This window comes from Cherax quadricarinatus, chromosome 52 (genome assembly GCF_038502225.1).
Source record: "Cherax quadricarinatus isolate ZL_2023a chromosome 52, ASM3850222v1, whole genome shotgun sequence".
NCBI classification, from domain to species: Eukaryota; Metazoa; Arthropoda; class Malacostraca; order Decapoda; family Parastacidae; genus Cherax; species Cherax quadricarinatus.
In genome coordinates this window covers 5014363-5029473 of record NC_091343.1, presented here as the reverse complement: position 1 = coordinate 5029473, position 15111 = coordinate 5014363, and the positions used below count along the sequence as shown (strand labels likewise).

General features: G+C 48.7%; 1 protein-coding gene and 1 non-coding gene across 5 annotated transcripts in view; both read left to right on the top strand.

The window, feature by feature from the left end:
• Nucleotides 1-15111, top strand: part of Exn (Ephexin) — a 742877-nt gene that overhangs the window by 269625 nt on the left and 458141 nt on the right. The gene's annotated exons all lie outside the window — the stretch shown is intronic.
• Nucleotides 2084-2224, top strand: LOC128696908 (U4 spliceosomal RNA). The gene has a single exon (XR_008408214.1). It is a non-coding gene; the product is annotated as a U4 spliceosomal RNA (small nuclear RNA).

Genomic DNA, 15111 nt, shown 5'->3' with positions numbered 1-15111 from the left:
ATGTATTGTTAGGAATGGGACGATACCCAGTTTAAGGGGTATCGATACTTATATGTTTCATTTTTAAATTTTGAACCATGTTTAGTACATGAGGGAATTGTTATTGCGCAATGGTATTAAATAACGCTGGAAGGTTAAATATTATATAACTTAATTTCTATGAGATGATAATGTTATTACTCATTACTCTTCCTGTTGTTAGTTACTGTTTGTCAAAGGCACTTGTTGATGGTGTGTGTGTGTGTGTGTGTGTGTGTGTGTGTGTGTGTGTGTGTGTGTGTGTGTGTGTGTGTGTGTGTGTGTGTGTGTGTGTGTGTGTGTGTGTGTGTGTGTGTGTGTGAGTGTGTGTGTGTGTGTGTGTGTGTGTGTGAGTGTGTGTGAGTGTGTGTGTGTGTGTGAGTGTGTGTGTGTGTGTGTGTGTGTGTGTGTGTGTGTGTGTGTGTGTGTGTGTGAGTGTGTGTGAGTGTGTGTGTGAACTCACCTAGTTGAGGTTGCAGGAGTCGAGTCCGAGCTCCTGGCCCCGCCTCTTCACTGATCGCTATAGGTCACTCTCCCTGAACCGTGAGCTTTATCATACCTCTGCTTAAAGCTATGTATGGATCCTGCCTCCACTACATCGCTTCCTAAACTATTCCACTTCCTGACTACTCTGTGATTGAAGAAATACTTCCTAACATCCCTGTGATTCATCTGTGTCTTCAACTTCCAACTGTGTCCCCTTGTTACTGTGTCCAATCTCTGGAACATCCTGTCTTTGTCCACCTTGTCAATTTCTCTCAGTATTTTGTATGTCGTGTGTGTGTGTGTGTGTGTGTGTGTGTGTGTGTGTGTGTGTGTGTGTGTGTGTGTGTGTGTGTGTGTGTGTGTGTGTGTGTGTGTGTGTGTGTGTGTGTGTGTGTGTGTGTGTATGTGTGTGTGAGTGTAAGAGTAACTCTTTCAATCGTAGGGTAGAGTGTTCATGTTGATACACAAACAACCGCACATAGGAGAGGGGAAGCCACGACCCGAAACATCGTCGTGGGTTCCCCTCTCCTATGTGCCAGTTGTTTGTGTATTGTTCCCGTCATAGTATTGTACCTTTTTATTACTTATTTGTTCATGTTGATATTTTTAAGTACACATGTATTATTATTTTAAAAAGTAACTGATGGTATCGGTCATTCTACTGGCTTACCTGACCACCATGCAAAAAATTAGTTTCGTATATTTTGCCCCAACAAGCGAGTTTACATAGCAGCGTTAATCATCTTGTGAGCGAATATTCAGCGATAAAATAAATACATTATAGTCCAAGTACATAACTGACGTGCTGTTGACGATAATAACTACATTATCCTCTAGAGTAGTTCAGTACACAGGTTACTTCAGGGTACCTGTATATTTATCCAAAAGTCTGGAGCTGCCTTTGTTTTCGTTGGACAGACGCCAGCTGTTGTATGACACCTGTGGGATGTGCGATTTACCATTAGAATGATAATACCCATCAAAATATCAATAATACAATCATATATCTCGTAACCTTAACATTGTCTACGAGTCGTAATTATGGGTATTACTGCCTTGAAAACTGCAGTTATCTGATTGGAGTCAATCCTGAATAATTTTGTAAGATGTTGCCAACTTTGTTAACAACGTGTGTTAACTTTTCAAGAGTCTGTAGTATTAACTTTACACACTTTTAACCTGGTACAATTATGATACAGTACCAGGGAGAGTTTGTCCTCGTCTCTACACCAACCTGTCACATATACATATAACCTGAACAACTCCTGGTCACCAGCGTCTCTGCTCTTCTGTTTTCAACTTTCTACAAGACAGATGTTTCACGTAATGCGACAAGATAGTGATGAAAGACCCCCTCACGTACTAACTTACCTGTCTCACTGAGCTCATTGTCTACGCTTCTCATTTGCATTTCCCATATAATCTGCCAGTGGTGAGAGGAGCCACTCTTACCACTGAACTTCAGGGATCGAATCCCCTGACAAAAAGCAAACAAAACCGTTTAACTTAGTAGAATGGCTATAACCTCACCTGTGGTCAGGCGTCTCGCGATCACTTCTCAAGTGAATGTTAAAAAAATAGCTTTGTGCAGTGGTAGTATCGTAACCACTGAGGTTCATCCAAGGTGCGATTATTGCTGTTTGAAAACTTTGTCCAGTACCACACCTAATGGACGTGAAATATCAACGGCTAAGGCAATTTTTGTTAGCCCCTTCAAGGGCTCTATATCTGTTTAAAAAATAATAAAATCTGCTGTTTCTCCTAACCTTTATTTTGTGCTTTATTGTGCTTCTATTCCTGCCAGTTCCTCATCTTTCTCACTCTCAGCTACGTTTACAAGAATGATTTAGACAGTCGCTTCATAAAGATATTATTTCTTAGATGTATGAATAGAAGACCACAGTCACAGTAGCGAATGTGGAAACAGCTGAGACTATAATCTGTACAGAGGTATAAACCCTAACTTCGTACATAATAGGAAGCAGAAACCTGTTTAATGTTTCCACTCAGAAACTTGCTAACGTAATAAAGACCTTGCCAGAGTCCAGCTTATACGAGTCTCCTCCGCTACCTTCCTTACAAACTTTAAGAGCATAAAACAAGTGTTCGCCTGCCAGCACCAGTAATGCTCCTTTCTGTTGTCAGAGATCGCAGCCATCTTAATAACTGGTCCTCTTCTAAAATATCTACCTCTCTAGCCTTCAAATAAGTCATTTTTTTGAATCGCCTCTTATGCACAACTTTCTCGGCTTTGGGTGCTTGTATACTACACATTTCTGTTGATGCCTGTCTTTCTCACTACATCATCAAGTGTTCTGATCTTCAAAAAACTCGTGTCTTGACCTGACATTTGCCTCATCTTCCTCCTCTCTTTTCCTCTTGACCTGTTTTCTGTGTGATGAATGGTTTGAAAAAACCGACAAGTTGAAGATTGAGACACTTATGCAGCAAATGGGAATCTTTATTCAGGAAACGTTTCGCCACACAGTGGCTTCATCAGTCCTTACGCCTTCCTCTTTGTATTGGACTGATGAAGCCACTGTGTGGCGAAACGTTTCCTGAATAAAGATTCCCATTTGCTGCATAAATGTCTCAATCTTCAACTTGTTTTCTGTATTTTCTTTGCCTTTTTCGTCTTGTGACTTTCCATTTATTTCCTAGCATGGGTCAGTATGCTCACTGTCACCCTCCCTGTCACCCGGGGACGAGTGTCAGAATGTTAAGAGTGTGATATATAATTCACTCTTATACTCTGTCACTAGTCCTGCCCGACCTGGACCAGTAGTTCTCCTGCAGTGCTGTCCTGTTTTTTTTTTCCTCTTTTCTGCTGCTACTATTACCATTACTACTACCACTACATTAATATTATTACCACTACTACTATGACTACTACTAACACTACTAGCTACCTCATTACTACTACTATTACCGCCACTGTTACTACTGCTAATTTTACGACCATCACCATTGTTCCCACTACTACTAGGACTATTACTTCTGCTACTACTATCTTCCTGCGCACCTTCCCGTAGTGTCTTCTGGCCTTTTTTACTCTTTTCGCCTCATTTGTGACTTGACAATGGTTCAAGACGGGCCGAAACGTCGTCATGAGGTTCCTCTCTCAAGTGTGAGTTTATAGTGAATTATTCTATCACGGTATAGTGAATTTTTATTTGTAATAATAATAATAATAATAATAATAATAATAATAATAATAATAATAATATATTTTAGTATCAACGCAGCTTTAATGAAAGCTTTTAACCATAGCAAAAAGCAAGGTTTTCTCGGTAAGATTTGCTTCTAGCTGGGCTGCCACTCAGTACACTCAGGTAGCCAGGCTAGCTTACCTGGGTGTCCCAGTGGTCATTAGGTCGCTTCATGAAAGTGAGCGGAGGATTGAGCCTTCACCATTCCTTGTGCTGTTATTGATCCATTTAGAGTTTAGCTTCTCGCGAAGTACAAGGCACAACAGAGGTGGAATGTTGTCCCGGTGAGGTGCTCACACAACCATCCTGGTGAGGTGCTCACACAACCATCCTGGTGAGGTGCTCACACAACCATCCTGGTGAGGTGCTCACACAACCATCCTGGTGAGGTGCTCACACAACCGTCCTGGTGAGTCCTGGTGAGGTGCTCACACAACCATCCTGGTGAGGTGCTCACACAACCATCCTGTGCTCACACAACCATCCTGGTGAGGTGCTCACACAACCGTCCACACAACCATCCTGGTGAGGTGCTCACACAACCATCCTGGTGAGGTGCTCACACAACCATCCTGGTGAGGTGCTCACACAACCGTCCCGGTGAGGTGCTCACACAACCGTCCTGGTGAGGTGCTCACACAACCGTCCTGGTGAGGTGCTCACACAACCGTCCTGGTGAGGTGCTCACACAACCATCCTGGTGAGGTGCTCACACAACCATCCTGGTGAGGTGCTCACACAACCATCCTGGTGAGGTGCTCAAATAACCATCCTGGTGAGGTGCTCACACAACCATCCTGATGAGGTGCTCACACAACCATCCTGGTGAGGTGCTCACACAGCCGTCCTGGTGAGGTGCTCACACAACCATCCTGGTGAGGTGCTCACACAACCATCCTGGTGAGGTGCTCACACAACCATCTTGGTGAGGTGCTCACACAAGCATCCTGGTGAGGTGCTCACACAGCCGTCCTGGTGAGGTGCTCACACAAGCATCCTGGTGAGGTGCTCACACAGCCGTCCTGGTGAGGTGCTCACACAACCATCCTGGTGAGGTGCTCACACAACCATCCTGGTGAGGTGCTCACACAACCATCCTGGTGAGGTGCTCACACAACCATCCTGGTGAGGTGCTCACACAACCATCCTGGTGAGGTGCTCACACAACCATCCTGGTGAGGTGCTCACACAGCCGTCCTGGTGAGGTGCTCACACAACCATCCTGGTGAGGTGCTCACACAACCATCCTGGTGAGGTGCTCACACAACCATCCTGGTGAGGTGCTCACACAGCCGTCCTGGTGAGGTGCTCACACAACCGTCCTGGTGAGGTGCTCACACAACCATCCTGGTGAGGTGCTCACACAACCATCCTGGTGAGGTGCTCACACAACCATCCTGGTGAGGTGCTCACATAACCATCCTGGTGAGGTGCTCACACAACCATCCTGATGAGGTGCTCACACAACCATCCTGGTGAGGTGCTCACACAGCCGTCCTGGTGAGGTGCTCACACAACCATCCTGGTGAGGTGCTCACACAACCATCCTGGTGAGGTGCTCACACAACCATCTTGGTGAGGTGCTCACACAAGCATCCTGGTGAGGTGCTCACACGGCCGTCCTGGTGAGGTGCTCACACAACCGTCCTGGTGAGGTGCTCACACAACCATCCTGGTGAGGTGCTCACACAACCATCCTGGTGAGGTGCTCACACAACCATCCTGGTGAGGTGCTCACACAACCATCCTGGTGAGGTGCTCACACAACCATCCTGGTGTAATAAATGGTTTAGAAACCCGACAAGTTGAAGCACAAGACACTTATGCAACATATGGGAATCTTTATTGAGGAAACGTTTCGCCAGACAGTGACTTCATCAGTCCACTAGGAGTTTGAGGTAATCAGTCCCTCAGCCTGACTGAGGTCAGTTTTGTCAGGAAACATGATATGTGTTTCCTGACGCGGATCTTAGTCATATGATAACCCACAGCTGAGGCTTTTGGTCATCTGATCGAGGCCTTCCGCTGGCTTACCCCTCCACCCCTTTAAAAATTAGGGTTATAATTATAACCACAAATGTTAATTCCATCCTTGAAAAATTTATGTGGATTGATCACCTACAAATTGCGGGAAATTTCTTGAATTATTACATTTATATTAGGTTTATTTATTATGGTTAGCTTATTCTCTAATAAATAATAATTAACTACACTTAACATACTAAAATGTCAACAAATGAAATACAAGATAATAATAGTGGAAAGTCTTGTCTCGACACTCGAATGTAACACTAGGAGTGATCTAGGGCGGTGGAATCTGAGTCAGGGAATCACTGAATCTGAGTCAGGGAATCACTGAATCTGAGTCAGGGAATCACTGAATCTGAGTCAGGGAATCACTGAATCTGAGTCAGGGAATCATTGAATCTGAATCAGGGAATCACTGAATCTGAGTCAGAGAATCACTTAATCTGAGTCAGGGAATCACTGAATCTGAGTCAGGGAATCACTGAATCTGAATCAGGGAATCACTGAATCTGAGTAAGGGAATCACTGAATCTGAGTCAGGGAATCACTGAATCTGAGTCAGGGAATCACTAAATCTGAGTCAGGGAATCACTGAATCTGAGTCAGGGAATCACTGAATCTGAGTCAGGGAATCACTGAATCTGAGTCAGGGAATCATTGAATCTGAGTCAGGGAATCACTGAATCTGAGTCAGGGAATCACTGAATCTGAGTCAGGGAATCACTGAATCTGAGTCAGGGAATCACTGAATCTGAGTCAGGGAATCACTGAATCTGAGTCAGGGAATCACTGAATCTGAGTCAGGGAATCACTGAATCTGAGTCAGGGAATCACTAAATCTGAGTCAGGGAATCATTGAATCTGAGTCAGGGAATCACTGAATCTGAGTCAGGGAATCATTGAATCTGAATCAGGGAATCACTGAATCTGAGTCAGGGAATCACTGAATCTGAGTCAGGGAATCACTGAATCTGAGTCAGGGAATCACTGAATCTGAGTCAGGGAATCACAATCTGAGTCAGGGAATCACTGAATCTGAGTCAGGGAATCACTTAATCTGAGTCAGGGAATCACTGAATCTGAGTCAGGGAATCACTGAATCTGAGTCAAGGAATCACTGAATCTGAGTCAGGGAATCACTGAATCTGAGTCAGGGAATCACTGAATCTGAGTCAGGGAATCACTTAATCTGAGTCAGGGAATCATTGAATCTGAGTCAGGGAATCACTGAATCTGAGTCAGGGAATCTCTGAATCTGAGTCAGGGAATCACTGAATCTGAGTCAGGGAATCATTGAATCTGAATCAGGGAATCACTGAATCTGAGTCAGGGAATCACTTAATCTGAGTCAGGGAATCACTGAATCTGAGTCAGGGAATCACTGAATCTGAGTCAGGGAATCACTGAATCTGAGTCAGGGAATCACTGAATCTGAGTCAGGGAATCACTGAATCTGAGTCAGGGAATCATTGAATCTGAATCAGGGAATCACTGAATCTGAGTCAGGGAATCACTTAATCTGAGTCAGGGAATCACTGAATCTGAGTCAGGGAATCACTGAATCTGAGTCAGGGAATCACTGAATCTGAGTCAGGGAATCACTGAATCTGAGTCAGGGAATCATTGAATCTGAGTCAGGGAATCACTGAATCTGAGTCAGGGAATCACTTAATCTGAGTCAGGGAATCATTGAATCTGAGTCAGGGAATCACTTAATCTGAGTCAGGGAATCACTGAATCTGAGTCAGGGAATCACTAAATCTGAGTCTGGGATTCATTGAATCTGAGTCAGGGAATCAATCTGAGTCAGGGAATCACTTAATCTGAGTCAGGGATTCACTGAATCTGAGTCAGGGAATCACTAAATCTGAGTCAGGGAATCATTGAATCTGAGTCAGGGAATCATTGAATCTGAGTCAGGGAATCACTGAATCTAAGTCAGGGAATCACTGAATCTTAGTCAGGGAATCATTGAATCTGAGTCAGGGAATCAATCTGAGTCAGGGAATCACTTAATCTGAGTCAGGGAATCATTGAATCTGAGTCAGGGAATCATTGAATCTGAGTCAGGGAATCACTGAATCTGAGTCAGAGAATCACTAAATCTGAGTCAGGGAATCATTGAATCTGAGTCAGGGAATCACTGAATCTAAGTCAGGGAATCATTGAATCTGAGTCAGGGAATCACTGAATCTGAGTCAGGGAATCACTAAATCTGAGTCAGGTAATCATTGAATCTGAGTCAGGGAATCACTGAATCTGAGTCAGGGAATCATTGAATCTGAGTCAGGGAATCACTGAATCTGAGTCAGGGAATCACTAAATCTGAGTCAGGGAATCAATCTGAGTCAGGGAATCACTTAATCTGAGTCAGGGAATCACTGAATATAAGTCAGGGAATCAATCTGAGTCAGGGAATCACTGAATATAAGTCAGGGAATCACTGAATCTAAGTCAGGGAATCACTGAATCTAAGTCAGGGAATCGCTGAATCTAAGCCAGGGAGTCACTGAATCTAAGTCAGGGAATCACTGAATCTAAGTCAGGGAATCACTGAATTTAAGTCAGGGAATCACTGAATCTAAGTCAGGGAATCACTGAATCTAAGTCAGGGAATCACTGAATCTAAGTCAGGGAATGATTGACTGTCACAGCGCCAGTGAAATACAGTCTGTTGTTAAGAGTGTTGGTAGACTGTCTTGGAAGATACTGTCTCACTCTTCCTAACATGTGTCTAGCTCATCCTAACATGTATTTCACTCATCCTAACAAGTATCTCACTCATCCTAACATGTATCTAACACTAACTCATATAAAATAGCGGTCATTTAAGAAACAGTTCAACTCGTTATAGTCAGGTATACAACTTGAAGTGATCAAGGTTACAGGGGCGAAACATGTTCAGTGGGATTGTTGTTCGCTGGATGTTTTGGACAGTGATATACGTGCAGTTGTGAAAAGATAGTGTAAGCATTCTCCGTTTTGCTTATAATATTCTGCTACGTTATATCTGACAGCCTAAGTGAATCTGACGAAGGTCGTGAGTTTGAATCCCCCGCCACCACGAGGTTAAATGTTTGTGTTTAAAGACACGTATATTCGGATCCTTTCTCTGAAAAACTATACAAAAAACAAATGACGATTGTGGACTGCGTAATTGTGCGTATTATGTTGATTTACGGTTTCCGTGAACGGATGTTGCTAGCAGTATTGCTTTTGTGAGGCGGGTAAGGGACAGTACCGAGCACCTTTGTCACCTTTGTGTGTCAGGTGCGAGGTGGTGGTCACCTGGGCAGGAAGTGCCGACCCACCATGACAGACAACCCTCACTGAGGCTCTCCCACATCTGCCTCACCACCTCTGTTGAGAGAGGGGGGGGGTGAGAGCAACAGTGTGGCAAGAGAAAGAGCGAGGAAGCACGCAGTAGTGACGAGAGACAGACCTGAATACATCATAGTCACACCTGGTGGTCCACCTCTCAGGTGCTGCAGTCACAGCACATCTTCGGAAATTACACTAGTATCAGTCATGTCATGTCCCGAGGTGCAGGTATTCAGCACCTCACAGCAATGCACTTCCTTTGTTTCATTTATTTTTGGAATCAAATTATATACACGAGCAATGTTCTGCTACTGAGGCAAACAGAACAAGAGAGAGAGAAAGAGAGAGAGAGAGAGAGAGAGAGAGAGAGAGAGAGAGAGAGAGAGAGAGAGAGAGAGAAAGGTTAAAACTTCAGGGGTGGTAATCCCGTTCAATTTACTGGATTACGTATATAATAGGAGTATTATTGAAAAGTTAAGAATGGGACAGAAAATAGAATTGCAGAGGAACAAGGAGGATTTAGGGTGGATAAGGATATATAGACCAAGTGTTTACATTAGAATATATAAATTAACAGTACATAGATAAAGTTAAGGAAGTGTTTGTGGCACTGATGAATTTATAACCGGTAGATGACAGGGAGGATGAGGAACAGTGTGGCAGATGTTACAAATGTTGTGGTTGGTTGGCGGGGATGGTCCCAGCCAGGGTGTGACCCATGAGGTGTCCCAGCCAGGGTGTGACCCATGAGGTGTCCTGGCCAGGGTGTGACCCATGAGGTGTCCCAGCCAGGGTGTGACCCATGAGGTGTCCCGGCCAGGGTGTGACCCATGAGGTGTCCTGGCCAGGGTGTGACCCATGAGGTGTCCCAGCCAGGGTGTGACTCATGAGGTGTCCCGGCCAGGGTGTGACCCATGAGGTGTCCTGGCCAGGGTGTGACCCATGAGGTGTCCTGGCCAGGTTGTGACCCATGAGGTGTCCCAGCCAGGGTGTGACCCATGAGGTGTCCCAGCCAGGGTGTGACCCATGAGGTGTCCTGGCCAGTGTGTGACCCATGAGGTGTCCCGGCCAGGGTGTGACCCATGAGGTGTCCCAGCCAGGTTGTGACCCATGAGGTGTCCCAGCCAGGGTGTGACCCATGAGGTGTCCCAGCCAGGGTGTGACCCATGAGGTGTCCCAGCCAGGGTGTGACCCATGAGGTGTCCTGGCCAGGGTGTGACCCATGAGGTGTCCCGGCCAGGGTGTGACCCATGAGGTGTCCCGGCCAGGGTGTGACCCATGAGGTGTCCTGGCCAGGGTGTGACCCATGAGGTGTTCTGGCCAGGTTGTGACCCATGAGGTGTCCCGGCCAGGATGTGACCCATGAGGTGTCCCAGGCAGGGTGTGACCCATGAGGTGTCCTGGCCAGGGTGTGACCCATGAGATGTCCCGGCCAGGGTGTGACCCATGAGGTGTCCCGGCCTGGTTGTGACCCATGAGGTGTCCCGGGCAGGGTGTGACCCATGAGGTGTCCCGGCCAGGGTATGACCCATGAGGTGTCCCGGCCAGGGTGTGACCCATGAGGTGTCCCGGCCAGGGTGTTACCCATAAGGTGTCCGGCCAGGTTGTGACCCATGAGGTGTCCCGGGCAGGGTGTGACCCATGAGGTGTCCCGGCCAGGGTGTGGCCCATGAGGTGTCCGGGCCAGGGTGTGACCCATGAGGTGTCCCGGCCAGGGTGTGACCCATGAGGTGTCCTGGCCAGGGTGTGACCCATGAGGTGTCCCGGCCAGGGTGTGACCCATGAGGTGTCCCGGCCAGGGTGTGACCCATGAGGTGTCCTGGCCAGGGTGTGACCCATGAGGTGTCCTGGCCAGGGTGACCCATGAGGTGTTCTGGCCAGGTTGTGACCCATGAGGTGTCCCGGCCAGGATGTGACCCATGAGGTGTCCCAGCCAGGGTGTGACCCATGAGGTGTCCTGGCCAGGGTGTGACCCATGAGATATCCCGGCCAGGGTGTGACCCATGAGGTGTCCCGGCCTGGTTGTGACCCATGAGGTGTCCCGGGCAGGGTGTGACCCATGAGGTGTCCCGGCCAGGGTGTGGCCCATGAGGTGTCCCGGCCAGGGTGTGACCCATGAGGTGTCCCGGCCAGGGTGTGACCCATGAGGTGTCCTGGCCAGGGTGTGACCCATGAGGTGTCCCGGCCAGGGTGTGACCCATGAGGTGTCCCGGCCAGGGTGTAACCCATGAGGTGTCCTGGCCAGGGTGTGACCCATTAGGTGTCCCGGCCAGGGTGTGACCCATGAGGTGTCCCGGTCAGGCTGTGACCCATGAGATGTCCTGGCCAGGGTGTGACCCATGATGTGTCCCGGCCAGGTTGTGACCCATGAGGTGTCCCGGCCAGGGTGTGACCCATGAGGTGTCCTGGCCAGGGTGTGACCCATGAGGTGTCCCGGCCAGGGTGTGACCCATGAGGTGTCCCAGCCAGAGTGTGACCCATGAGGTGTCCCAGCCAGGGTGTGACCCATGAGGTGTCCCAGCCAGGGTGTGACCCATGAGGTGTCCCGGCCAGGGTGTGATCCATGAGGTGTCCCAGCCAGAGTGTGACCCATGAGGTGTCCCAGCCAGGGTGTGACCCATGAGGTGTCCCAGCCAGGGTGTGACCCATGAGGTGTCCCGGCCAGGCTGTGACCCATGAGGTGTCCCGGCCAGGCTGTGACCCATGAGGTGTCCCGGCCAGGGTGTGACCCATGAGGTGTCCCAGCCAGGGTGTGACCCATGAGGTGTCCCGGCCAGGGTGTGACCCATGAGGTGTCCCAGCCAGGGTGTGACCCATGAGGTGTCCCATCCAGGGTGTGACCCATGAGGTGTCCCGGCCAGGGTGTGACCCATGAGGTGTCCCAGCCAAGGTGTGACCCATGAGGTGTCCAAGCCAGGGTGTGACCCATGAGGTGTCCCAGCCAGGGTGTGACCCATGAGGTGTCCTGGCCAAGGTGTGACCTATGAGGTGTCCCGGCCAGGGTGTGACCCATGAGGTGTCCCGGCCAGGGTGTGACCCATGAGGTGTCCCGGCCAGGGTGTGACCCATGAGGTGTCCCAGCCAGGGTGTGACCCATGAGGTGTCCCAGCCAGGGTGTGACCCATGAGGTGTCCCAGCCAGGGTGTGACCCATGAGGTGTCCCAGCCAGGGTGTGACCCATGAGGTGTCCCGGCCAGGGTGTGACCCATGAGGTGTCCCAGCCAGGGTGTGACCCATGAGGTGTCCCGGCCAGGGTGTGATCCATGAGGTGTCCCAGCCAGATTGTGACCCATGAGGTGTCCCAGCCAGGGTGTGACCCATGAGGTGTCCCAGCCAGGGTGTGACCCATGAGGTGTCCCGGCCAGGCTGTGACCCATGAGGTGTCCCGGCCAGGCTGTGACCCATGAGGTGTCCCGGCCAGGGTGTGACCCATGAGGTGTCCCAGCCAGGGTGTGACCCATGAGGTGTCCCGGCCAGGGTGTGACCCATGAGGTGTCCCAGCCAGGGTGTGACCCATGAGGTGTCCCAGCCAGGGTGTGACCCATGAGGTGTCCCGGCCAGGGTGTGACCCATGAGGTGTCCCAGCCAAGGTGTGACCCATGAGGTGTCCAAGCCAGGGTGTGACCCATGAGGTGTCCCAGCCAGGGTGTGACCCATGAGGTGTCCTGGCCAAGGTGTGACCTATGAGGTGTCCCGGCCAGGGTGTGACCCATGAGGTGTCCCAGCCAGGGTGTGACCCATGAGGTGTCCCGGCCAGGGTGTGACCCATGAGGTGTCCCAGCCAGGGTGTGACCCATGAGGTGTCCCAGCCAGGGTGTGACCCATGAGGTGTCCCAGCCAGGGTGTGACCCATGAGGTGTCCCAGCCAGGGTGTGACCCATGAGGTGTCCCAGCCAGGGTGTGACCCATGAGGTGTCCCGGCCAGGGTGTGACCCATGAGGTGTCCCAGCCAGAGTGTGACCCATGAGATGTCCCGGCCAGGGTGTGACCCATGAGGTGTCCCAGCCAGGGTGTGACCCATGAGATGTCCCGGCCAGGGTGTGACCCATGAGGTGTCCCAGCCAGGGTGTGACCCATGAGATGTCCCGGCCAGGGTGTGACCCATGAGGTTTCCCAGCCAGGGTGTGACCCATGAGATGTCCCGGCCAGGGTGTGACCCATGAGGTGTCCCAGCCAGGGTGTGAACCATGAGGTGTCCTGGCCAGGTTGTGACCCATGAGGTGTCCCAGCCATGGTGTGACCCATGAGGTGTCCCAGCCAGGGTGTGACCCATGAGGTGTCCCGGCCAGGGTGTGACCCATGAGGTGTCCCGGCCAGGTTGTGACCCATGAGGTGTCCCAGCCAGGGTGTGACCCATGAGGTGTCCCAGCCAGGGTGTGACCCATGAGGTGTCCCAGCCTGGGTGTGACCCATGAGGTGTCCCGGCCAGGGTGTGACCCATGAGGTGTCCCGGCCAGGGTGTGACCCATGAGGTGTCCCGGCCAGGGTGTGACCCATGAGGTGTCCCAGCCAGGGTGTGACCCATGAGGTGTCCCGGCCAGGGTGTGGCCCATGAGGTGTCCCGGCCAGGGTGTGACCCATGAGGTGTCCCGGCCAGGGTGTGACCCATGAGGTGTCCTGGCCAGGGTGTGACCCATGAGGTGTCCCAGCCAGGGTGTGACCCATGAGGTGTCCTGGCCAGGGTGTGACCCATGAGGTGTCCCGGCCAGGGTGTGACCCATGAGGTGTCCCAGCATTGACTACCCAAGTGAGAGTGTCGTACGTCGTCGTCTTGATAAATATCTTGTACTTAATGACTTATCTTACCTTGAGAATGTGGAGGAGTACAGTGGTGCAGAGTTATTATACAGAAAGTGAGCTTCGTATCAAGCTATGTAGGAGACAGGGGAGTTATTTTCCTTAGACAAGAATGAGCGAGGTCATCATGGTTATTTTAAATAAATTTAAATATACCTCGAAAAAGGACAAGGTTGAATGATTTTTTTCCTTGTTTTTTCTTCATCCAACATCTCGTTTTTATTTTGGTCATAATTCGTGACGGCCTCATCAGTCTACTGCAAAATTTCAACAATGGAAGCTTCGCCTTAATTTTGGGTTGTGTAAATTTTTATATGCTATTTATTTTTTTTATGAAATAATTTGGAAATGACTCTTCTGATGGGAAGTAAGTGAGTGTTTGACTTTAATGGTTTATTTTGGGTTAAGTCTACGTAATGTTCATACAGTCAGTCTTAATTACTTAATTAAAAACTGTAAATCTTACTTAGAGAAAAGTTTGGATTTATTTTGGCTTGTGTTGTTCCCAGTTTGTCTTGTAGAAGAAACTAACGAAATTTAAACACTGACTTTCATTCAACTTTCTTCATCTTCAACACTAATAAAACAATCAAATTCTGACTTGCATTAAATTTATGTGCTGGTGTATTTTAGGATATTCGTCCCTGTGAGATAACAGAAGTTTCCTTTAGGTTGGCTTCAAAGATGGTGTTTCGTAATGGCAGTTTTGAATTAGTTGAATTCTGTATTTGTCCTAATTTGCCATTTTTAATAAAACCTTTGGGATATTAGTGTCCATGTGATAACTTGTGAATACTTAATCTGATTCGCTTCAGATCTTTAACGCTTATACTTAACTGCATTATAAACGTATGCCACACCCAGCACTATTTTTTTGCGAGTATTGATGTAGAGGGTCCTGGGGAATGTATGGGAATACCGTTCTGGGATCCCACAGCGATGGAAGTACAGCTCGTTTAGACGAGGCTGTAAACGAAGTGAATGTTAGGGCGAGGTGTGAGATTAAAAGATAATGAATGTGTTACTAAGTGAGAGTTCTCATAATTGATCTCTGTTGATGATGCACAACATTTGAGAGGTTCTGAGGAGAAAATGCAGATGGTGTAGGAGCTCGAGAGGGAGTGTAATAGAAAAGAGTAAGGTGAAGAAAGTAGCAAAAGAGTTTAGGGAGTGAAATGTTGGATATTAGATTGGAGAGAATGTGAAAGCAGTGGATATATTGACGTACTTGGGAGTGGATGTGTAGGCGATG